This window comes from Erpetoichthys calabaricus, chromosome 7 (genome assembly GCF_900747795.2).
Source record: "Erpetoichthys calabaricus chromosome 7, fErpCal1.3, whole genome shotgun sequence".
Lineage (NCBI taxonomy): Eukaryota > Metazoa > Chordata > Cladistia > Polypteriformes > Polypteridae > Erpetoichthys > Erpetoichthys calabaricus.
In genome coordinates this window covers 122,234,086-122,260,079 of record NC_041400.2, presented here as the reverse complement: position 1 = coordinate 122,260,079, position 25,994 = coordinate 122,234,086, and positions in this window count along the sequence as shown.

Genomic DNA, 25,994 nt, shown 5'->3' with positions numbered 1-25,994 from the left:
AGTGTTAACGGGAAAGGTGCCAACTCCAACTACAGAAGCCGTGTTCAGAAAATGGATGTATGACTACCTGTATTAAAGGTTGTGACGGGCGGCCAGGTCCCATGCCCAGCTGGGATGCCCCTTCTATACATGCTCTGGGGGAGCAATTATGGACTGCTCAATAATTAGTTTCAGGAAACTATAAAATGTCATCATGAGTTGATAGATAGATAGATAGATAGATAGATAGATAGATAGATAGATAGATAGATAGATAGATAGATAGATAGATAGATAGATAGATAGATAGATAGATAGATACTTTATTAATCCCAAGGGGAAATTCACATCTATTAGTTGATGCAAAGTAAACATATTGTGCATGTGGAGTACTGCAGATGGTGTGAGCCGTCAATGAAGAGCAGCCAGGATTCAAGTAACTGAATATTTTCTTCTTTACAGAAGCAGGAAAATTGTAGGAAAGATTTCCTGAATATATTAAATTAAGCCTTATTGCTAATTCTGTGACATTGTGTGTTGCTTAAAGCAGTTCAGTATCCATTACTGACACTGAAGAGGCTCTTTTTATACTGTGTAGTGCTTTTCTAACTTATTCAGAATGCTTTATAGACAGTGGGGATTTTAAAACTTTATAATAAGAGGAAAATCTGAACTATGATAGTCATTTTCCATTTGTGTTAATGAGAACATGTTAGCATAAATCAGCAGAATCTCATGTTTATGAGTGAATCGAAACAGGAACAGAGTCTGCATTTCTTAGGCATCTCAGAGTAGGAAAACGGCCCTCATGAATTTCAGAATCACCAAATGTGGTCCAACTCTTAGCAGTTAAAGCATTTTTTCAATTTTCGATAAATCGGGAAACTACCAACTGTCCTACTTCACTAGAAGCTGCCAGAAGTTTTTATTTGGGAAGAGTTTGTCATGCATATCCTGGGAAGGGCTTAATATTTTGGAAATGCTGTACAACAGTTAACTCATAGCATTTGTAACATTCTTATATGTTATATAATTGACCCCTCTACACTGTCCACCGCAATTAAAATACTGCTAACTTTATGGCTTTTGACCACATGGAAAAGGTAGCTTTGCAGCAGCAATGATTTGGGTATGTCACAGTGAGGGATTTATCACATTTTGCACCAAAGTTTGAATGCCCTTAACAACACACAAGTTAATACACAAATTATACATTTGCCCAGGTCTCTATGCGCAGGAATGTTAAAGCAAGCTGCATTCATGTAAATCGCCATGCAGATCATAATGATCATTGCCTCAAGTGTGGAAGAGCATGCATATATGAAGTGCAACACGCAGATGGTCATGGGTGCAAATTTTATTGTAGTAGCCAGCTTATTACCCTAAATATAAGCGGGGCTGAATGGGTGATTGGCAGTGAAATGACACAAGTATATTGAGCTCTGTATTCCACAAACTCCTGCAACACCATTTGCTTTATACCTTACTAGAAAGGAAGGTTCAAGAAGGCAGAAGAAGTCTCCTGGGGCATTAGAGGAATAGAGTTTCTAATTCGAGAGATAAGGGAGTATTACAGAGAGAGGCATGGCGTGCAATATTGGAAGATGATCTAGAAGAGTGCAAGAGTGACCTCAACTTCAGTAACAGTGCAGGAACTGAGTGACTAGGTCAGACATAATTGTTACTTTACAAGGCTTTTCCCAAATGCTATAACAGTGGGAAGATGATTCTTCTGGAAGTACTACAGTCGATCATTCATTGTGAAATAAGCGCGCCAGTTACTGAGCTTAGCTCTCTTTTGATGTGTGTGTTTCGGTCTTTCCATCTCGGTGTTTGTTACAACATTCATGATGTTGCAAAGTGTTAACAATTATGTGCAGCTTAGCGTCATAGCCTACTTTATGTTTTCCTTCTTCCTTTTCTACTTTATTGTTATTATTTTATTATTTAATTATTATTACAATCTCCTTCATCTTTGTGATTAAACCTCAGCATTAATTTCAGAAAACTATAAAATGTCATCATGAGTTTTAAGATAGATAGATAGATAGATAGATAGATAGATAGATAGATAGATAGATAGATAGATAGATAGATAGATAGATAGATAGATAGATAGATATGAAATGCACTATATGATAGATAGATAGATGTGAAAGGAATGATAGATAGATAGATAGATAGATAGATAGATAGATAGATAGATAGATAGATAGATAGATATGAAATGCACTATATGATAGATAGATAGATAGATAGATAGATAGATAGATAGATAGATAGATAGATAGATAGATAGATAGATAGATAGATAGATAGATAGATAGATAGATAGATAGATAGATAGATAGATAGATAGATAGATTTAATATGCTGCATGGGGTGCCCTAAGAGCGTGACGTCACACATTCTCAGACATGACCCCTTGATCTTCACTGGGATTTGGACTCGGATGCTTCATAAATACTTTGGTCCCACTCTGAGGCAGGACAAATTCTTATACTTTTAGTGCAATTCCTCGGTATAACTCTACGTCATATAATAATCCAGGCCAAGACACCATATCACATTCTAATCCTGCTTAGTCCTGAGCAAGGCCCAGGGATGCAGAAAAATAATATTTAGGGTTGTGGCGAAGTGTTTTTAAAAAATGCTCTGAGTAAACTTGTAGATCAGAAAGAGTGATAATTGGATCAGAAACAAAACTGTCCCAAACTGTGGCTGTAATTTTACTAATGAAGATAAGAGGCTAGCTATTTAAGATTACAAAATGGCTGTTCATGCAATTGATATGCAAAACCAGATCTGAAAAAATACCACAGCTTGGCATGAATGTAAGGTAAAACAAACAAATATTCTTTCATAATGGAACATTGGGCCTTTGCCTTCAAATCCTTTTTCAAATAAATTCAAATTGTATTTGAATAGTGACATTCGATCTGACAGCCCTAATTCTTACATCCAATATAAATGACAGCAAGGGCTGCTGCATCTGTGCTTGGCATCAGGGCACGGCTGACTTAGCAAGTTGCATGAACAACACTAGTGCACAGATACTCTCCTAAAAAAGCATTTTGCCATTAAAATCATTAGCAACAGAAACATGTTGTGTTCTGTTTCCCACAATACATTAAATTTCTTTTGGATCTCCCTACACAGTTTATTCAAACTGGCTTTTAGTCAGGTTTTTTTTAATCTTTTGGTTTTTGGGATTGAATGATCCTGACCATTTTGTTAGCACCACATATGGAGAATTGATTAACAATAATAAACTGACCTTTGTGATATGCTGCCCGGACACAGACAGACGGACACCATTGTACAGTCCACCACACGTTTATTAAACATAAAGTCCAATAAAGTGCACGACCCAGTGCTTCTCGCACCAAACTCCCCCAAAGTCCAGGCCTCTTCCAACACAGTGCCTGTTCCTTCAAGCCGCCTCCACTCTCCTGCACTCGACCTTGTCCGCTCCTCACCCGACTCCAGTCCTCCTCTGCAGGGAGGCGGCCCCTTTTATAATTACCCCGATGGGCTCCAGGTGATTCCCGACACTCCTAAGACACTCCCCTGTGTGGCGAAAGTGCCGGCTATACTCCCGGAAGCCCTCCGGATGTTCCCAGTCTTCTTTCCCCCAGCACTTCCTGGTGTGGCGGAAGTGTTGGGGTTCCGGGTCCTTTAGGCATGGGGGCACCCCCTGGCGGAGACCACGGGCCACTACAGGGATGGGCTTCCAAGCCCAGCACCCGTGGCCCTCAAAGGAACCAGGGCGGCCGCCCCCTCGTGGTCCGGAGGGGGCATGAGCCCTCCTCCTGCCCTCCTGGGCGTCCCGGCTGGGCACCACCCCCAGCCGCGTGCCACACCTTTCTTTGAGTAAAATTGGCTGACCAACTGTCGTTCTCCTGTATTACCTCTTTCAAGTCTTTCTTGCCATTCTTTCCTTTTCTGGATTCCAGAATTTGGCTTGAACAAAAGGCAAATGAAAATGCATCAAACTTTAGCTAGCTAGTTGGTGGATTGCTGCTCGGTGGTTCAAGTTAGTAAGGGCCTGGCTGAACCCTTCTGGCTAATTGTAATGACACTGTGTGAACATCCGCAGTGTCCTGATCCCCTCCATTCCTGATGCCAGGAACAGAAATGCTGTTTTTTTAAGAATCATTCTCCGTTAATGATTGGTGCTAATGTTAACCCTGGTTGACAGAAAGTCAGAACATCTGACTTTTCTGAAAATTCAAATGCCTGAAGATGAAAACCAGAACAATTGTAAAAACATCTTGCATCCAGACTCCTCCCAAAGACATAAGTTATTCAGTTTTACTGAATTAACTGCATTCTATGAAGCGCTAATATTTATATGTCATTGTAAGGCAGGTGGACAGTTAAGTGTTATCACAAACAGAACAGAAATGCTGAAGCAAGAACTTTACTGAGACTGTTCCTAAAGTGACAGTGAGGTTAAGTCTTCTGGAAAGCAACTTTCTCATTTGGTAGAATTCCTTGTTTAATCATGTGTCCAATACTTTTGGAAAAGACTGCAATTTTCCCGGCACATTAATAATGTTCCATAATTCATTCAAGTAAAGTGAAGCATTAATCTTGGACTCAACCAGCTAAGTCTCTGCTCAGTGACGTACAAGGAGTTTTGCTCCAACACTTAACTCCAGCTAAAGTTCTCATGACAGTATATTGAGGAACCTTTGAAGGCCTTTTTTTGCACATGTAGGCTACTTTAGTTTTTCCACAGTTACATCCAAATTCTTTGTGGCACGTCACCAAGAGGAAGTGAGGCAGAAGTGGGTTAGAAGGGTCCAGATCCACCGGACCAGGGGCCTCATGTATAAACGGTACGTACGCACAGAAATGTTGCATACGAACGTTTCCACGCTCAAATCGCGATGTATAAAACCTAAACTTGGTGTAAAGCCACGCACATTTCCACGGTACCTCATACCCTGGCGTACACAATTTCTCCGCTCGGTTTTGCAAACTGGCGACACCCAGCGTCAAAGCAGTGCTACTGTTCCTGTGTGCTCATCCTTTCTTTCTTAGCTCCACATTCCTGACACAGCTTTATAAATACACTGAAATTAACTGCATATTGTTTATTAGTGTAATGCATCTGATTGTAATTAACCTGCAGCAATATAATGGTCCAGGGAATAGCCATAATATTCCAAATACCATAACTGCTTTAGCGTTGTTACGCTCACTGCATCTTCTTCTTTCAGCTGCTCCTGTTAAGGGTTGCCACAGCGGATCATCTTTTTCCATATTGCTCTCACTGCACCACTCGGAGTATTTATATCACTGTATCTGAGTGGGGAATCACAGCAGCAGCTGATCGGAAAGAGAATTATCGGTATACAGTTTCAAGTACACACTACCTCAACCACGGCAAAAAGCGTCAAAGCCTTTCCTGTACGGACCTCGCGTTTCAGAAACAGTTTCATCCCAAGAACTATAAACGCACTCAATCAGTCCATCAAGTGCTCCTTGTAGAACTGTTTGTACTTATAAGTACAATTACCTCACTGTAAACTTACACTACAGTTATAATATTGCACAACCTGCGCTACTTTATAAAGCACTTATGATGACAATATCATTTTTATGATGAAATGCAGCAAAATATGTTGCTTATAGTATACAGATAAAACTTTAACTTCATTTAAATAATCTGTATTGTTAATAATTAAACATGTGAGGACACGGTGCCGCAGCGTATAGCTAGTTCAAGGATAGCTCCTGCCTTGCGCTGTATTATTGCTGGTGCTGACGCGACACTGGAAGGATAGACGAATAGAATAATTAAACATGTACTACGAAGATATTTCAATGTTCCTTAAAAGTTTTGAAGAATCGGCGTTCTAAGTTTACAAATGGCTTAACGTCTATTACAGAGCTGGTTGTGTGGCGATTGGAGAAAGAAAGTAAGGACAGGAATTGGAGGTTAGTACGTTTGAAAGAGACAGTACTTCTGTAATAAATTATTTCATCGAAGGTCGCACATGGCGCAGCAAGCCTCTTGAGTGAGATATGAACAATCACTGCGCCACCGTGTTCCCATGTTTAATAACATGCTTTCATTCCTATCATCATGAAAATGATATCACGTATACATCTTAGTATTTTAATTATTCAGAGAGCTGTAATATCACAAATGTAATGCATTCTGTGTCCTGTCGGAGAAAAAGAAAGAACGGAAGCACGTAGTGATTCACACACAGAGCACATAGAGGATCAAATACAGAACAAAGCATTTAATGTGCTACTTGAGAAACTAGTAAAATAAATGATTTTAAGATGAAGTTTATGATGTTCTACTTTAATGGCAAAATAAACTGCGTGATTAAAGTGGAAATTTCGAGATTAAAGTTGACATTTCGTGCTTTTTTCCCCACTGTGTGCCTGTTTTTTTTTTTGTCTGTACCCTAATAAGCTTTCATATGACACTCAGACGGTGGGCTACGACTCGCCTTTTCATGGCGACTTTGATATGTGATTTCTTTTTTATTTCAGGCACTGTGCGACTTTCTGAACTTGAGCTTTTGAGTTTCTCCGACACTCTGTCACTCGATCAACTTCCTTTTGTTGATTATACCACTGTTTAAACCAACAAATAGTACGTTTTGCCTTTGCCTCCACTTGGTATTCGCTGAAATTCTTATATTTTCCCCCGTGCTTTTCCCATTGTCTTTTCACAGAAGGCTATTTATATTGATTTGCATATTCAAAGAGGTGTAATTGTGGGAGGAGTTGGGGCGGGACAGAAGGCGTGTGCACGTGCGTTACTTTTCACGCTGATCGGGATTTATGTAGCGGAAGAACGTGAAATTTTGCGTGCGCACAGATTCCTGCATCTGGATTTTTCTGTGCGTACACACAATCCCGCTTTTGTGCTTACGCCATGTTATAGTGTGAGTTCTACGCACGGCGTTATACATGAGGCCCCTGGATTAGTCCTAGGACATTGGTGGCGAACTCCAGGCCTGGAGGGCCACAGTGGCTGCAGGTTTTCATTCTTACCATCTTCTTTATTAGTGACCAGTTTTTGCCGTTGATTACTTCTTTTAATTAACTTGACTCAGGCCCCATAGTTATATCTTTTTCTTTAATTAGCAGCCAAACAATAATGAGACACAAAACAAGCCACCACATGACCAGCTCCCCTGTACCCCTTACACAATATCTGAAATTAAAGAGAGGTGATGGTCCTGGTAAGGTTGATCTCTCAAGTGACCAAAACATTTTGACTGTGCTCTTAGAAAGAACAGAAAACAATAGTTTTCGAAATGTGTGCTGTGGCAGAATGAGAGCAGCAGCAAGCCATGGATTTAAATAACGGGTTTAATTAACAGCAAGAATTGGCTTCTCATTAAGAAAGTGATTGGAGTGAAATTGGTTGGAGTTTGAAGCCTCCTTGAAGCCTGTTAGCTCGTTTCACATCTCACTTCTGCTTGGCTGTCATTTAATGAAGAAAGGAATCAATTCAGAGGGCTGAACTCTTCTAACAGGGCTATTAAAGTGATGGGGAAAAAGTTAATTAGCAGTGAAAACAGGTCACTGATTAGGAAAAGGGTTAGAATGAAAACCTGTAGCCACTGCGGCCCCCCAGGCCTGGAGTTCGCCACCCCTGTCCTGGGGTAAGTAATTGGCTCCAAAATCTTTAAATATCTGCATCCATTTTTATGGACATTGCTGCTCAGACATGTCCTACTCGATTCAGACAGTGAATGAATTAGTTAGATTTATGCCGCATCCAGAACAATGTTGTATTATTGAGGGTGTTGCTAGTGACTAGTAAAAAGTAGGTTAAGTCACATTAATTAAGTTTTGCTTTTATATTTAAGTACATTTTTGTGGGCATTACACCAACGGCAAATCTTATTAAGATTCAGTTTCATTTACTATGCTGTGCTTGAGCTTTTAATCTGATTGGTGTAATCTAAATGTCACTCTTCTGGTGCTGTGAATCGCATCTGGTGCAGTACAGCAATGCAGATATAAAGATTAACAAGAAAAACTCCTACGTGATATTTCATTAAGCCAAGTGCTGTGAAAGACTAAAACACTTAAATATGAAAACATTGGTAAAATTAGAGAAAAGGCTAAACAACAACAGTACTTCCAGGAGGCTACTATTTATGCGCTGCACATTGTGTTCTGGTATAATTAATCGCACATACGGTACATTCAGAGAATTAGCCCATGACATCAATAAGGAGACTACTATATTAAAGCCATATTTCATGTTTTACTTTTAAAGCATGTTGAATATTTCTCCCATTGTTTTTCATATCCATAGCCATTATTTTTCAATCATGCCCATCTGTCCTGGCGATGACTGCAAGGGCACAAAGCTTAACAGTCGATGACTAAATATCCATTTGGAAACAGACGTCTGCGGCTCATATTGTGGATGTAGTCACCCTGGCATGCCGTGTCAAACCAGTACAACTCCTACAGTGTTCATCCTCTTTAAATATCACCTCAGCTGGCCATTCTCAGTCGGGACAAGCAGGGACTCTACTTGGACCATAAAGGGTTATTAAGTGATTCACCATTTCATGCCAAGTAAGCTTTGCAGAGGAACATCATTTACAGCACTGGACTCCAATTTCAGTCTTTCAGTCACTAACCAAATAATTCTGACAGAAATACAGACAGGCCACCCAAGGAGTTCATTTCTGCTTTTTGGCCATCCATCCATTCATCCTCTTCCGCTTATCCGAGGTCGGGTCCCGGGGGCAGCAGCTTGAGCAGAGATGCCCAGACTTCCCTCTCCCCGGCCACTTCTTCTAGCTCTTCCGGGAGAATCCCAAGGCGTTCCCAGGCCAGTCGAGAGACATAGTCCCTCCAACGTGTCCTGGGTCTTCCCCGGGGCCTCCTCCCGGTTGGACGTGCCCGGAACACCTCACCAGGGAGGCATCCAGGAGGCATCCTGATCAGATGCCCGAGCCACCTCATCTGACTCCTCTCGATGCGGAGGAGCAGCGGCTCTACTCTGAGCCCCTCCCGGATGACTGAGCTTCTCACTCTCTCTTTAAGGGAAAGCCCAGACACCCTGCGGAGGAAACTCATTTCAGCCGCTTGTATTCATGATCTCGTTCTTTAAATGGATCCAGGCATTTTGAAGGCCTCTAAAATATGAGTAGACAGGCCTGGCAAACTTTACATTCAAGATGTAAGTGTTGCTCACCTGTTGCCGTACAAGGAGGACTAAATCCATATTTCTCATTGTACATTTGACATCTTCTTTCCATCAGTTCAGCATAGACATTACCAGTAAAGATGAGGTCTGTGATGCTTCTGTCCCTGGAATGTGCTTCACCTTTTAATCTGTCATTAGGAGACCACCACTGGAATAGCTGTCGGGAGATGGATGGGGCGGTTTGCTCCAGGCGGCACCTTTTTAGGGGTGGCACTTTTTAATGAACTTTAGTGCTAGACTTTTTAGACCTTTTTGACAATTTTCTTTGATAGGTCTTTGGCAAGCTAATGTGCATTAAATATGACCAGTTCACCTACTTACTCCAACCGAAGACTCTCTCTGTCGACTTATTCTGACCGAAAGGAACAAACCCTTCAATGTCATTATTAATATTTTATTATTCTCTCAATCTCAAGATTAAGTGAACAAAAGAGAGCAGTACTGCTTTTAGAAAAAAAGAAAAGCATTAAAAAAGAATGAAGTGGTATTATTGAAATACCTCAATCATGAAGAAGCTTCTGAATTAAAGCCATTGTGGCGAGCAACCGGGTCCCAAGCCCGGCCGGGACGCCCCTTCTACTTATGTTCTGGGGGAGCAGCCATGGGCTTCTCAGTACCTCCCCCAGGACGCTTGGTGACAGCCTCCCTGGCTGACGATGGTGCCTCAGTTTCCTGCAGGGTTCCATGGGAGATGGAGTTCTCCACAGACCTGTTGGGATCTGGGGTGGCTGCCAGGGGGTGCTGCATGGATCCCGGAGCCAGCCTGGACACCTCTACAGCCCCACCCGGAAGTGCAATCAGGAACAGGTGATCAAGCACCGGGAGCACTTCTGGGTGGTCTATAAAAAAGTCCAGCATCCACCACTCAGCGGCCAGAGTCGGGTGGAAGGAGGACAAAGCTGTGGAGGAGGAGTGGTGTTGAAAGAGAGAAGGGTTAGGGTTTGTGTTACTGAGCTTGGGACTGTGTTGTGGCTGGAGGGTTCACGGGGAAGACGTGCCCGCCAGCTGAAGAAAGAAATAAAAGTCTTCTTGTTGAGTTTTACACGTGCCTCAGTGTCAAGTCTGTGTCGGGTTGGGCGCTATATAACGTCATTTTCACATCATCTTCAAGCTCAAGTACTTCTTCACAATTGCTATTAGTTGTTGCTAGCTGTGAGACAAGTGTATCCAAACTGAAACTTAAAAGAAATATTTAAAATCTTTAATGAGTACTTTGTGTTCAAGAAATCTTGCCATACTTTCCACAGAGAAGCAACCGACAAACAAAATCAACTTCGATAATGTCATTGACGATTTTGCCAACATAAAAGCAATAAAAGTAGCATTGTAGATTTATTTTTGGATACTTGTAGATTATAGATTTTAGATTATAAGTAAATTGTAATTGCAATTCTAATATAATAGTTAAAAACTCTAAGGCAGCACCAGGCAATAAAAACTATACCTACGCCACTGGAGACCACCCTTTACCAATCTAGATGTTTTGCCCCTGCTTTATAAGTAAAGAGATTCACTTCAACAATATTCAACAGCTGCAACGTTTCACTGCAAATCTACTCAAACCCCTCGTGAAACCCCTTTTCTCTTTGCTCAGCCAGTGGTCCCCACTCAGGTTATTCTGTGTTCTTAGAATGTGAACTTCAGTCTACACTCAAAGCAGTTATCTTTTATAAGAGGCTAATTGAACTCTTAACTTTGAAGGTGACTCTTCTCTACAGCAAGCCTGTTCCATCTGAGCTCCACTACACTTACACGCCAGGGTCTTTACTTCATCCACTGGTTTATATTCTGTTAGTACTTTCATTCAGATTCGAAGAACACCACTACTAATATTTAATGAAAGGCCATCTTTCACCAACAAATTTAAGGATTGCTCACATAATGGGAATCATGCACCTTCCATCCACCTCTAAGGCTGAGATCTTGATCAGAGTTCATTTAGATTCCATTCCTATTGATCTCACTTGCAGATGATCTTCTGGTGGTGGAAGCTGAACTTAGCTCATTACGAATTTTTTAGTAGATATCCCCTAGCAATTTTGGTTTCCCTGGTCAATTGAGACAACGCTTTGTCTCTTCTAACTGAATGGTCAAGTAGTGATTGTTTAACAGCTCAAGGGCTCTGTAGTGTAAGAGGAGACAAACACAATGTGACTGTCTTACTTAAGACAGTAAGCAATTAACTAGCAGCAGATATTTACTAAGCAAGTTTTCCTAGATTGAACACTTCTTAGCGATCAGAAAAGTAGAGCAGTTAAGAGGGCGACAGCATAAGGGTTCATTAATACAAAGGAGTATACATTGTTTAGAGTGGAGAACTTTTAAGTAAGGAATAAGAGGAGTGCAAAGTTAGGAGAACAGGCAGAGAAAAGTAAAGCTAACCCCATAAAAAGAAAAAACAGCAGGCAGCTGAGGGCGAGAATATTACAGTAGCTTAAGAGGCCAGAAGGTGTACAATAACTGTAGTAGTTCTTTGCCTTCATTTTTTTTAGTTTTACCATTTAAGTTAAAACATTTAATTTTAATAAAATAATGTTACTGCATTTTTAGTAATCCTAATTCAAATTTTAATAATGAGGCCATGGCAAAACAAGTCCTTTTGGATATTACACATTTTAGATGATGGCTTGGTGGAACCAGTCTTTTATGAAGGCTATATCTGCAGGAGTTGCCAGCTGATCCTGCACCTCAAGCTCAGGGTCTCTGAACTGGAGGAGGAGTTGGCTGGCCTGTGTTGTTTTTGAGAATTGGTGGACCTGGTCCAGGTGTCATTTAGGGAGATAGCGTGTACCTCTAATGTGGCACGGGAGGAGATTCCAGACCAGACATGTAGAGGTAGGTGGGACACGGTCACAAGGTGTTAAATAAAGGGTGTGCACTGTGTGGGAGCATCAACCCTAGAATTGGAAGTGTCAAATCATTTTCAGGTCCTTCCAGAACTGAACAGTGTCTCAGAAAAATCTGAGGTTGTAGGCAGGGATGAGGAGTCTCAACAGGCCACCTCAGAGCCAGTTCTTAGATACAGAGAGATAGAGAAAGTTGGGGACTCAATCATTATGGGGATTGAAGCGCAGGTTTGCTCCAGAAAGAGAATCTTGCACAGGTCTGAAAAGGTTGATAGACTATTGGCCAGAGCTGGGGTGAATCCAGTTGTCATTGTCCATGTTGGAACAAATGACATACATAAGGGTAGTCTGCCAACTCTGTGATCCAATTAAAAACAGTGTGAAATAGTACGGCCCAGACACAGACAGGCAGACATATTTACAGCCATCACCACACGTTTATTTACACTATATTATTTACAGTCTCTAAGTGCACCGCCACCAAACCCCCACAGTCTCCCAAAGTCCAGGCTTCACTTAGCTACCTCTCTTCGTCCCGGCTTCTTCCCCAGCCATCTCTCTCTCTCTCTCTTTTCTCACACACTTCAGGCCTCTCCTCGCTGCCTCCTCTCCGACCTCGTCCACCTCTTCACCCGACTCCAGCCTTGATTGAAGGGAGGCGGCCCCTTAAATAGGCAGGCGGCTGATGACCACACCCAGCCACCTGCCACAACAGTTAGATGCCAGGCTGAGGAGCAGAACTGAGAAGGTAGGTAGTCTCCTCTGACGTTCTTCCTGTGCCATGCAGCAGTCCAGAGGAGACTGAGGAGATATGAAGGCTTAACGTGTGGCACAAATCTTGGTGCAGGGTACAGTAGAAGGGTATAGGTTTATAGGGCATTGGGACTCCATTTGGAACAGATGGGACCTGCTCTGCAATGATAGGTTACATCTGAACTTTAGGGTCACCAATGTGTTTGGGAGGCGTATGAGTAGGTTAATCAATGATTGTTTAAACTAGGGAATGGGGATCGGGGTGTTAGGGAGTTTAGGACAAGCCAGGTTTAGAAGTATACCTAGGGACACAAACAATAGTGTATTAATACAAATGCACAGTATTGTAAATTCTAGCTCAGCATTTAAAAATAAAATGAGTAACATATTAAAAATAGCTTGTATCAAAAAAGTATCAAAAATAAAACAAGAGAAATGTATCTACAGGAGCATAATTATGATATTATAGCAATAACAGACACCAGTGCCATTTTGTTTTTTGTTATTTGATGCTCAGTGTTGTTGTGGTGCATTTACATGTAGGTAGACCGAGTACACGTGATGTTACAGCAGCCATCTTTAAAGGACAGAGATGGCATCATTTAGTATGTGCAATTTGGTTTTGCGAAGGGAAAAAAAAAGACCCAACAGTACAAGAAGGAAAGCTTCTTGAGCAATTTGATTGGTCTTCTTGTCTGCTTAAAGACTTGCTGTTTTTACTTTCCTATGCTCGTTCTTGCCTTGTTACTGAATTTAATGTTAACTGAGCAAGCATGTCTGACTGGATCACACCCAGAAATCGACTCACTTCTTTCAAATGACTAATTCTGGGCTTCTTTCACATAAGCTCGACGGGTTTGCCTTTTGACCGGGTGAAAAGACACAAACACAGAAATCACAATAACTGTAAATAAAACATGAACATGCTTGTTAATATTTTATTAAAGAGCTGTGGCCTAGCGTAGTCTTTTATAATCCCCTCAGGTAACTACGGCTCTAGTAGCCACAGCGCCTGAGAGTCCACGTTTACTTTCAGCTCCTACCCCTGCAAATTCAAGCCAACACAGAAACAAATTAACTAAATAAAATGCCAGGGAACACAAAAAGCAGCAACCAAATTAAAAATACTATATCCTGTGTATGTAAATGGTGTAACTCCCTCCTCAATGGACCTCAATGGCTAGCCACACTTTACACTTTTCTATTGCATTTTTAAGATATATTACTGGGTTTTAATCCAGATAGAAATTATTCGTTTTGCATTTTGCAGTTTTTCTTACCATCTTGATTTTCGTTATGTACATGACACGTGTTATGGATCACATGACAGAATCAGTCAAAGTTGTGACATCAATAAATTAATTTTTTTTTTATTAATTTTGAGTTGAGATTTAAAAGCAAATTTTTATAACTTCCTTGATTTTCGTTTTGTACACGACATTGATGGATTAAAGGCCAGAAGTCCACATGACCGTCATCATCATCAAGTCCTTCCATGAGAACCCTGAATACCATGAGGACTGATTGAGGTCATTGAGGTTAGGTAGAATGCACTACAGGGGGCTGGGTGGTCTCGTGGCCTGGAACCCCTGCAGATTTGATTTTTTTCTCCAGCCGTCCGGAGTTTTTTTGTTTTTTCTGTCCTGTCTGGTCATCAGACCTTACTTTTATTTTGTGTTAATTAGTGTTCCCTAATTTTAAGTCTTATTTATTTTGTCTTTTTTCTCTTTCGTCATCATGTAAAGCACTTTTAGCTACAGTATTTGTATGAAAATATGCTATATAAATAAATGTTGTTGTTGTTGTTGACATGTGTTACAGATCACATAACTGAATCAGTCACACTTGTGACAAAGATAAATGAATTTTTTATTAATTATGCGTTTACAGGTTTAAAAGCAAATTTTTATAACCACCTTGATTTTCATTATATACAGGACATGTGCTATGAATCAGTCAAACTTAATAAATTTTTAATTAATTTAGCGTTTAGAGGTATAAAAGTATATTTTTACAACTGCCTTGATTTTCGTTATGTACATGACTCATGTTTTGGAACACATGACTGAATCGATCAAACTTGTGACATCACTGAACATGACGTATAAATATCATAATGTTTATACTTTTACTCATCCATTGGATGATACAAAATCTCTCATTGCTTATTCCTAGTTAGTTATGTCAAGTAGTCCATAGCGTCAGGTTTACTTCTCTGATTTTGACCCTGTCACGCTTTAATTATTTTATTTGGCCTACATGTTCAGGCTTCTCATTCTCCTGTTGTCTCCGGGTATGTTGAGTGTCGCTCTTCTTATTTTGACTTTGCTTCTCCCAGTCCTCTGTCAGACTGTCCTTCTGTGTGCCCCTTTCAGCATGGAGCTGTGTGTACGATGATGTGAAAGCAACTCAGTGTTCAGTACTATTGCTGTGCTAGCTCAGGAGACTTCGAGATCCTTCTATCCATCCATTTTCAGAGTTCATTTCCCCTGGTGAAGGTCGAGAGGAGCGTGTACTTTGCTTAATGGCTGTATGGAGTGTTGAGCTCCTCAGTGTGAGGCTTTCAAAACATGAAACACATCCTGCCTTTGCCTGCGAATTCTAAACGGCTGAGATTTGTGACTTTTATCGTTGCACGCATTGGCAATGCAGACGGAAATCCACCCTGAATGTGCCTGATGCTGACCCAGGGATTTGCTGCTGTTCAAATTGTGAGCCATTTGTCACATACAATAAGCTGACCCCATAACGCCAGGGCTTTTTGACAAGATCTGCGATCTAGCAGTGGTGCCAAACAGACTAAAATAAATAAGGACGCAGCACTCGCCCTGTCACAGTGAGTGGCTCCACATAGACTCTCCTATATTTATTACAAAATGTTGATTTTTAGTTAGTATCAAATTTAAAAATAAAACAGAGTGATTCTGAGCAGATGACTCATGGTGGGCTCCATAATGAGGATAAGGATTATCCCGGCACACTGCTTCCTGGCAGCAGATAAACAAAATGCATTTCCGAATTATTAGAAATACCAGAAATCAGAGCTAAGCTCAGGGCTCTCTGAAAAGCTGGAGATTTAAGACAAAGAGAGCCAGGCTGCCCTGCAGAATCAGCAGCTTTCCCAACTCAGTGACACAGCAGCACCGTAATGGCGTCCGCATTCTACTTGCACTGTTTAGGTGCTCCATATTTAACTTCACATCAGGATGGGCAACAGCAGTAGAAGCACTCCTAATGCCAAGTGGAAGTTCTAATGATTTACGTTAGGCCTGCTAGACTCACGAGGACAGATGTGTTAATGGTGCCCGCTGCCGTAGAGTTCGGGCCAAAGGTGGCAGCCACTGAGCATCATGACCACCTTTACTGGAGGCTCGTCTTTGGCCCTGTCACATTGTCAGCCTGACTGACTTTTAGTCTCCCAGGAAATTTTCTGTTTACTCAGTTTGTCACTAAGGCAGCATGGTGGCACATTGGTTAGTGTGTCTGCCTCACAGGTCCTGGCTTTGAAACCCTCACGTGGTTATTGTCCATTACGAGTGGCCTGGTGGGATTTTTTTCCCCCTCCAGATTCTCAAAGACGCTCATATTGGGTTAACTGGCAGGAGGACATTCGCACGAGTGCATCCTGTGACAGACGGGGGTCATTTCTTGTTTAGAGGAACGGCATCATTGTTTTCTTGAAAGAAGATCCTACATAATCCTGACGCTCATTATCTGTCTTAGAAGCAAATTTCAAGTATTTAACATCAAAAGGTTTTGAATCATTCAGCCAGGAGACGTCCACCGTGCTGTGTAAGTGCCGTGGTGTCACAAGTCCCTGGCAGTGACTTAGTTGGCTCCATGCTCCCTTTCTTCTTTTGACTGGCCATTCACTTAATTATGTTATGTATTCCATAAATTCCATACTGCAATTATTTTTCTGATTAGAGTAAAATTTAGATGAAAACAAAAATAATGAAAAAATATAATATTGGACAGAACACAGCATTGCATTAACTACATTCAAATAGTGTTTTTTTGCAGATAACAAGAACAAGAAAATAAGCATGTAGGGTAGATTTAAACATATGCAGTGATACCCACTGGCCACAAGATGTCACCCAAGCACCACTTCTTTACTGAACATGTCTGTGCCAAGTTGTGTTCGCCATAATGAAATAAAATACTCCTCAGCAAACTGAAGGTCACTGTCACTCAGGCAGCGCCTGATACAAACACCAACAAACTCCATCTTTGTCAAGAGTGGGGCAACAGACCATCTGTCCATATTCTCAACCCACACTTAGACCAATCAGCCACAACGTTAAAACTACTAGCAGGTGATATGAATAACATTGATTCTCTCGTTACAATGGCACCCGTCAAGGGGTGGGATATTGAAGGTAATGTATTGGAAATGGGAAAAATGGGCAAGTGTAAGGATCTGAGTGGCTTTGACAATGACCAAATTGTGATGGCCAGACAACCGAGTCAGAGTGTCTCTACAATGGCAGGTCTTGTGGAGTGTTCCTGGTATGCAGTGGTTAGAATCTACCTAAAGTGGACCGAGGAAGTACAACTGTTGAACGGGTCATGGGCACCAGAGGTTAGCTGATGCACATAGGGAGCAAGGGCTAGCCTGTCTGATCCTACAGAAGAGCAACTGTAGCACAAATCACAGGAAGACCATGCTTCACAGCTTGCTGCGTATGCGGCCGTGTAGCCACAGACTGGTCAAGAGTGCTCATGCTGACCCACCTCCACTGCTAAAAGTGCCTACAATGGGCATGTGAGCGACAGAACTGGAGCATGGAGCGAGGGAAGAAGGTGGCCGGGTTTGATGTTTTCTTGTAGATCATGAGGACGGCCAGGTGTGTGTGCATCATTTACTTTATGAACAGATGGCAGCACTATAGAAAGAAGGCAGTGTGATGCTCTGGGCAATGTTCTACTGGGAAGCCTCGGGTCCTGGCATTCATGTGGGTGTTTATTTTGACATATACCACCTGTCTAAAGTTTGTTACAGACCACCCCCTCGTGTCAACAGTATTCCCTGATGGTAGTGGCCTCTTTTCAGCAGGATAACGTGCCATTCCACACTGCAAAAATTGTTCGGGAATGGTGTGAAGAGGGCAGCACAGTGGTGCAGGGGTAGCGCTGCTGCCTCGCAATTGGGAGACCTGGGGACCTGGGTTCGCTTCCCGGGTCCTCCCTGCATGGAGTTTGCATGTTCTCCCCGTGTCTGCGTGGGTTTCCTCTCACAGTCCAAAGACATGCAGGTTAGGTGGACTGGCGATGCTAAATTGTCCCTAGTGTGTGTGTGCCCTGCACTGAAAAACTATACAGTGGTGCCTGAGGTGCCTTTGGCCCTGTGTTGGCTGGGATTGGCTCTAGCAGACCCCTGTGACCCTGTAGTTAGGATATAGCAGGATGGATAATAGATGGATGGTATGAGGAACATGACAAAAAGATCAAGGTGTTGATTTGGCCTCTGAATTCTGCAGATCTCAATCCACTTCAGCATCTATGGGATATGCAAGAGATATCAAGTCTGATCTGTGAAGGCCCACCTCATAACTTACAGGACACAAAGCATCTGCTGCTAATGTCTTGGTGCCAGACCCTACAGGATACTTTCAGAGGTCTTGTGGAGTCCATGCCTTCGATGGGTCAGAGTGATTTTGGTGGCATGAGGGGGATCTCACACAACATTAGGCAGGTGGCTGTAATGCTGTGGCTGATCGGTGTATACCTGATCAGTGTTGTGGTGTTACTTAGATTTACTTTTTCCGTTGACAATAATTCTTTGGCTGACTAAAAAGCAAAAATTTATAATAATATTTGAGGATTTTAAATTTCAAACTGTTGTGATTCTTGTCCAAAACTTAAAAAAGGCCTGAATCCTTTGAATGGGTGCAGACCTAAAACTCAAATCAGGCCTGAGGCATAAAGAAAAATGTAAATCCCTGGCCCAAAGAAAAACTATACGGTGGTGCCTGAGGTGGCTGCAGACACAGGCCTCTGTTTCTTTTCCAAAGACATCGGTGGTTATAACCGAGATCGGACCAGTGAGAATGAGAATCCAACAACAGCTACTGGAGCAAATCAGCGCATAGTGCAAGTTTATTCAACAAAACAAAAAGGCAAACAGTAGCCATAAACAAAAAGCAGGTGCAAGAAGTCTTCAATAAATAATTCATGAACACTGTGCAATGGTGGGGAAGTTAAAATCACAGTTGGCTGCCTTTCTCGTCATTCTTAGTGCTCCAGTGTTCCCAGTCCCAATGCCTCCTTGATCCACAGAGTGGAAACGAGAGATGGCTGCTCCAATTACTCACACGCATGTCAGCGATTAACCCGCCAGTTCAGAGATACACTCCTCCACACAACCATTGTTTAATTAATTAGAACAATAAAGGATCTCAAACAAGCACAAAAGTATCAAAGTGGATAAACCAAGGGAGAAACTTACAATACTGTAGATTAAAAAGCCAGAAGGGTAACTAAAATGGTCAAAAGTCCACTTACAAAAGAGAAGTCAAACAACAGGAGCAGGGCATGCTAATGCATCTTCTAGAGACCACACTTCAGGCAGCCACAACAGCTGCAGCATCGGGAGGGGGGCCTGCCCCCTATGGCGCAAAATACAAAAAACAAGAAATGTAACAAGCTAAAGCAATGTAAAAAGAAAATACAAAATGATAAGACATGAAAAACAACTGTGACCACCAAGGGGTGTGCAGCTCTCCAGACACCAGGCACAAGAGCAGCAACACACACGTTTATTATAGTGGGAAAGCGCTTCTCCCTCGCACCCCACAGCAGCACGGTCCCTTTCTTCTTCTTGTCTCTTCTCTCTCTCTCTGTTTCCCACCTCCACTCCTCCCGACTTCCTCAATGGAGTGAGGCGGCTCCTTTTATAGAGCACTCGGAAGTGCCCAGGTGTCCTGTGATCTCCTTGCATGTGTGGAGGCAGTCCTGCAGAGAAGGGCTCTGTAGTTCTCCACGGGCCCCAACAGGGCTGAGCTTCACAGCTCCAAACCTGCGGCACTGTCCTAAACCAGGGGGACTGCCCTCCGCTGCTCCGGGGGAGGTAATGCCCCAATTCTTCCTTTATGCAGGTGTCCCAGCCGGGTAGAAGCCCTGGCTGTCTGTTACACAACATATAAAGAAAGAAAATAACACAATTATATTTGGTAAAATTTAAAAAAAAATGGATGAAAGTGCACAAAAAAACCAACAACTAATGCAGGGGAAAAAAAAAAAAAAACTAAAGTTAGGAATGAAGACACGGCAAAACCGTAACTCAAACGTGAGCTTGAAACCTGATAATATAAACGAGCTGTCAGACAACTACAATGCAAGTATCGTAGCTAAAACTACTGTTAGATAAAACTGCTCATCTTAAAACTAATATAATTAAAGAAAAAAAAGTCACCACATGGACTGAACATATTCAAGGAAAGTTATTACTAGGAACACTTGGATTACCTTAACAGATCGATCAAAGAAAATATTAGTAGCTCTTAATTTTAATCAGAGCAATACCCAAAATGACCAATAAGAAATGACTGACATTTTAACGTTTTGTTTATGACATTTTCAATCCAAATGGTCTTGTTTTTCGATTCCTTGCTGAATGATTCTTTTTCAGAATGCAGTTGACTGAAGACCGTCACGATTTTAACGTCAGAAGCACTGCAGAAAGAACTGGCCATTCAGCTACGCACAGCGCATCAAGTCTGGAGGTCTCCAAACTACCCACCTACTACACTATTCAGCAATTTACTCCAAACATCTACAACTCTGTGTGCAAGCTTTGTAACATTTGTGTGAACTGTACCCTCGACCAGTACCGCGAGCCGAAGGAGTCGCTCATCCTGAACGACTCATAATGAAGGGCATACTAAGCATGGTAAGCAGGCAGAGCGTCTAAACGAGGGGAGCAAAATTAGCACGGAAAACAAACTTGGAACTCAAAAGGCAAAGCAACAGAAAGTCTCAGCTACATTAAGATCTTTTTCCTAAGTAACCAGTAGAGACTTTAACTCTAGCAGGGCTAATTATTTTTTTCTCAAAAAACTCAGCTCTCTATAAAGCACACAAAGCAATGGTTTTACACACAAGTCAACATATTTATTTATGACAAATGTCCCTGTGTTTTATATTCGATGTGCCTCTACACGATGTGAATTCACATACCTGCTACACAGCATAGTCTCGCAAGGTATGGTAACGTTAGAAGCAGCCAATGGCGTACACTGTCACTTTACACAGCTTGTACTTATGTGTCAGGCGTCTGTTGCTGCATACTGTGAATGCTGTGGCAGCCATTTTCAATCAGCTGTCTTTGCACAGCCAATGGTGACAGCGGTCACAGAATGTAGCAACAGACGCCTGAAACATAACGCATAACTGCAAGCAGCATACTGCTAGCAAACAGAGCCAAACTACACTGCCTGGCCAAAAAAAAAGTCGCCACCTGGATTTAACTAAGCAAATAGTTATGAGCCTCCTATTGGATAATTACTGTATGGGCGATTATCTTTCAGCTGGCAACAAGTTATTTAACCCCAACTGGTGCAATGAGTTGCTTCTCATTTCTTAAACAACCATGTCGAAAGACACATCTCATGGTCGTGGAAAAGATGTTAGTCTGTTTGAGGAGGGTCAAATCATTGGCATGCATCGAGCAGAGAAAACATCTAAGGAGATTGCAGAAACTACTAAAATTGGGTTAAGAACTGTCCAATGCATTATTAAAAACTGCAAGGATAGTGGGGACCCATCATCTTCGAGGAAGAAATGTGGCCGGAAAAAAATCCTGAATGATCGTGATCGCCAATCACTTAAACGTTTGGTGAAATCAAATCAAAGAAAAACAACAGTAGAACTCAGGTCTATGTTTAATAGTGAAAGTAAGAGCATTTCCACACGCACAGTGCAAAGGGAACTCAAGGGATTGGGACTGAACAGCTGTGTAACCGTAAGGCACGGGCACATTCCAAGATCACAATGCCAGGATTCATCGGGCTCAAATTGTGAAAGAGTGGTTCAGGGAGCATGAGACATCATTTTCATACATGGATTGGCCACCACAGAGTCCAGACCTTAACCCCATTGAGAATCTTTCTGATGTGCTGGAGAAGGCTTTGCGCAGCGGTCTGACTCTACCATCATCAATGCAACAAGATCTTGGTGAAAAATTAATGCAACACTGGATGGAACTAAATCTTGTGACATTGCAGAAGCTTATCGAAACAATGCCACAGCGAATGCGTGCCATAATCAAAGCTAAAGGCGGTCCAACGATATATTAGAGTGTGTGACCTTTTTTTTGGCCAGGCAGTGTATAACTCAACAGGGGGGTTTGTTGACATTTATAGCCGATTACCTTCCTCTAGCCCTGGAGGTCGATTAACGTCGACATCCGCCTCAACCCTACGTGTCGATGTAATTCAACACCCGCCCTGAAAGAGGTAACAAAAACCGAGATGCCATCCTAAGCAGCAATTGAGTTTGTGGCGGAGTCAATCGTGTCCAGCAAAAACATACCATTTCCACAGCAAAGCTTACCTTGGCAGATATTCCAATTGAAAATGTCGCCTCGATTACACCAATGAAAAAATATATAAAGAACCACCAGTAATTATTAGACTGTAACAACAAAAAAAAAAAAAAGATGTGTAAGAATTGTCCTTTTACAGTCCAAATCTAAAAATTGTAACAACTTTTTCCATCTGTGATTTCCACCAGTGTCCCCATGTTCTTGCTGAAGCATTTAAAGTAACATCTACGATCTGCTGCACGAATTCCTTTAATAATTTTTAACAGTTCCATCACGTCACCTCTCAATCTCACTTTGCTTACAATGAAAAATATTCCACTCCTACAAACACTCCTCACAGCTCACACCTCTTGATCGAGTCGCTCTTCTCTGGACCTTCTCTAGCACTGCTATGTCGTTTTTTATAATACAGACATTAAAACTGTGCACAGTACTCAAGATGAGGCCTCACTAGCGCTTTAGAAACCTTCAGAATAACCTCCCTCGACTTTTTCTCCACTCTTCATGATGTACAGTTTACACCGTACATCCTAGGAGCTTACTTCATTGCTTCTGAACACTGTCGGGCAGCTCACAGTGAGGAGTTCACTAAATTCTTCTCATAAGGTGTACCTCAAAGTTTCAGACCTCCCATTGTCATTGCAAATCTAACATTTTTATTTCCTATGCATAAAACTTCACATTTACCTGCATGAAATTTCATCTGCTCAAGCCTGACGTGTGTCCAACTTCGTGTGCAATGATTTTTATTGAGTCTGGAGTATCTGGTATTCTAACTTGTTCAGCATCATTTGCAAACTTATCTTTTGTTTAAATTCCTTTCGAAGTTTTATATATTATATATTGTGGCACGCGGCTGGGGGTGGTACCCAGCCAGGACGCCCAGGAGGACCGGAGGAGGGCTTGTGCCTCCTCCAGACCACGAGGGGGCGACCGCCCTGGTTGTGTTGGGGACCACGGGTGCAGGGCTTGGAATCCCAACCCTGCAGGGGCCCGTGGTCACCGCCAGGGGGCGCCCCGATGCCTTGGGAGCCCTGGACCTCAGCACTTCCGCCACACCCGGAAGTGCTGGGGGGAAGAGGATTGGGGACACCCGGAGTCCTTTCGGATGCACAGCCGGCACTTCCACCACACAGGGGAGTGTCGGCGGAGGAGTGTCGGGAAGCACCTGGAGCCCATCCGGGTGTGCATAAAGGGGCCGCCTCCCTCTATTCGATTGCTGGAGTCGGGTGGAAGAGGACCGAGCACGGAGGAGAGGAGTGGAGGCGGACCAGAGACAGTGAAAGGCCAGGACTTAAGGGGTGATTGGTGCTGCGGCACTGGGTATTCTGCACTTTATCATTATTGTGAGTAGTGTAAATAAACGTGTGTGTGGTGAAAAACATCATGTCTACCTGTCTGTGTCCGGGCTGTACCCCACAATATACACACGCACATACACAGGGTGAGTCAAAATTAAGTTAACATTTGAATGGCGGAAACAGTTTATGCACAAAACATACGTCATATGTGCAGGATGATTTATAGGAATGTCTCAATCTGTTTGCCATCATGTGGCACATAAATTGTGCACAAAAAATGTATAAAAGTTGTCACACACTAGGACGATGTTGTATGGACCAAGTGAAGGTAATTCCACGCCAGGCCAAGGGGTGGCGGAGTGCAGTAAACCTTCTCCTGTTGTCTTAGCAGACCAGCCGCGGGAAAACTTATCTGACCCAACCGGGAAGATGTCACTTCCGATTCCGGCACCAGAGACGACGTCACTTTCGGTTCCAGTGGCCAGGCAGAGGTCAATTCCGGTGTCAGAGATGACATCAGAAGATGGTCACTTCGTCCTTAAAACCGCCATATTCCAAAACCTAAGTCAGTTCATGCCTGGGCTGCAACCAAGACACATCTGTCTACTAAATCAACCCATTGCAGCCAGGGATAATAGACGGGTGGCTGCCCCAAACCTTTTTAAGTGTGTCGAGTCTGATCTTTTCCACAGTATATACTATTAGTGTTAACGTAATTTTGACTCACCCTGTATATATATTTATTTTTAAAGCAGCTGAACCCTCAGGTAAACCCCTTGTTACATCAACAAATTTGTAAAAAGTTTGTTGCATTGTAACCCTGTACTTCTGGTTTTTAGGCCAATGAATAAATTGAACTGAATTCATTTACCTCCATTTTCCTGCACTTGGGCTTTTGAAACACTATGCTAGTGTTTTTAAAGTCAACAAACTAAAATATGACACCATCTAACATTCTGGTGCCGTGCCACCATCTGATTAACACACAGTAAGCTTATCAGTCTGTTACTTGAAAATTGTAGGCATGGTGAAAGGATGGCATCTCGGTGGGCATTCAGGGCTCTCAGACAGTCTTCTTTTTAAGAGCTGCTTCATCTGTATTGTGGTTGTATGAACTAGGAAACAGAAAGAAATGGAAACTGTTACTTCAAGGAAACTTGATTTTCTAGAGGTTCTGTAAAAGCAAAATGTCCCCTTAGGAGAAAGAGAGAAAGGAAGAAAGAAAATTAATAAATAAGTACGTACCCATTTTCAAATATCTATCCATTCTTCCATTTCACTTATTCCAATAGGGTTACGCTGGGCAGGACACCACCCTCAAAACAATCAAGAGCTAAAAAGTGAACGGACTCCAACACAGGCCCTATGTAAGACCTACTGAGTGTGTTTTTTTGGGATGGGGCAACTGCGACCAAAGTCAACCAAAATATAAATGTCTGTTCCAACTCTACATGCAAACAAGAAACTGAGGATCACATGGAACAATGTCTCACTTGAACTCGGTGGTAATCCAGTACATCTTATGTTGGTGTTTGACCGCACGCTGACGTTTAAACAACGCTCAGGAAAGGTCACCATGAGGAACAGCATTTTAGAGAAGCTTGCAAACAGCCACAATCCACTGACCTTAAAATCGAAATCACTCTGCTACCCAGCAGCTCAGTAAGCCTACACAGTATGGGCAAGATCAAGCCACACAAAGACGACGAACAATAACTGTCACTGCATCACTGGCTGTCTTGAGCTAGCAAATGTTGAGAATAATACTGGGAATCGATTACGATATCATTATATGTAATTAATCACAATTAATTGCATCTAACATTAAAACATGTAATCATAAAATAAGCACCACCAAAATAATGTAGAAGCCACACAAAGGAATTTTCAAAAAATGAATGGCATAGCTTAAACTTAAACCTGAACTTTTAGCAAAATACTACTTGAGCAAGTACAACCTGAATTTGAATGCCTCGCTAAAAGACAAGTTGAAAAGAACGCAAAAAGAAAACGAGGGCAATGTATTCTAAGACCAACAAAAATAACAACAAAAAAGTCCTGTATTAATTCTCAAATTGGCATAGTACTGTATATAAAACACGGAAGTGTCAAAATAAAACCAGACGATCGAAATGACTGCTGATTTTGAATGCACTGCTAAAGACCGGTTTAATTAAAAGTATAAACATCTCCTAAATGAGCATACATTAAAATTGGGTGAAAACTGAGCAAATACCATCCTCGACTGTTCTTCATCATCATCATCGACTTGGTAATTATACTCGTGTTTTTCAGAATAATAATTCTTTGTATTTATATGGTGCTTTTCTCACTACTCAAAACGCTCAGCAATTGCA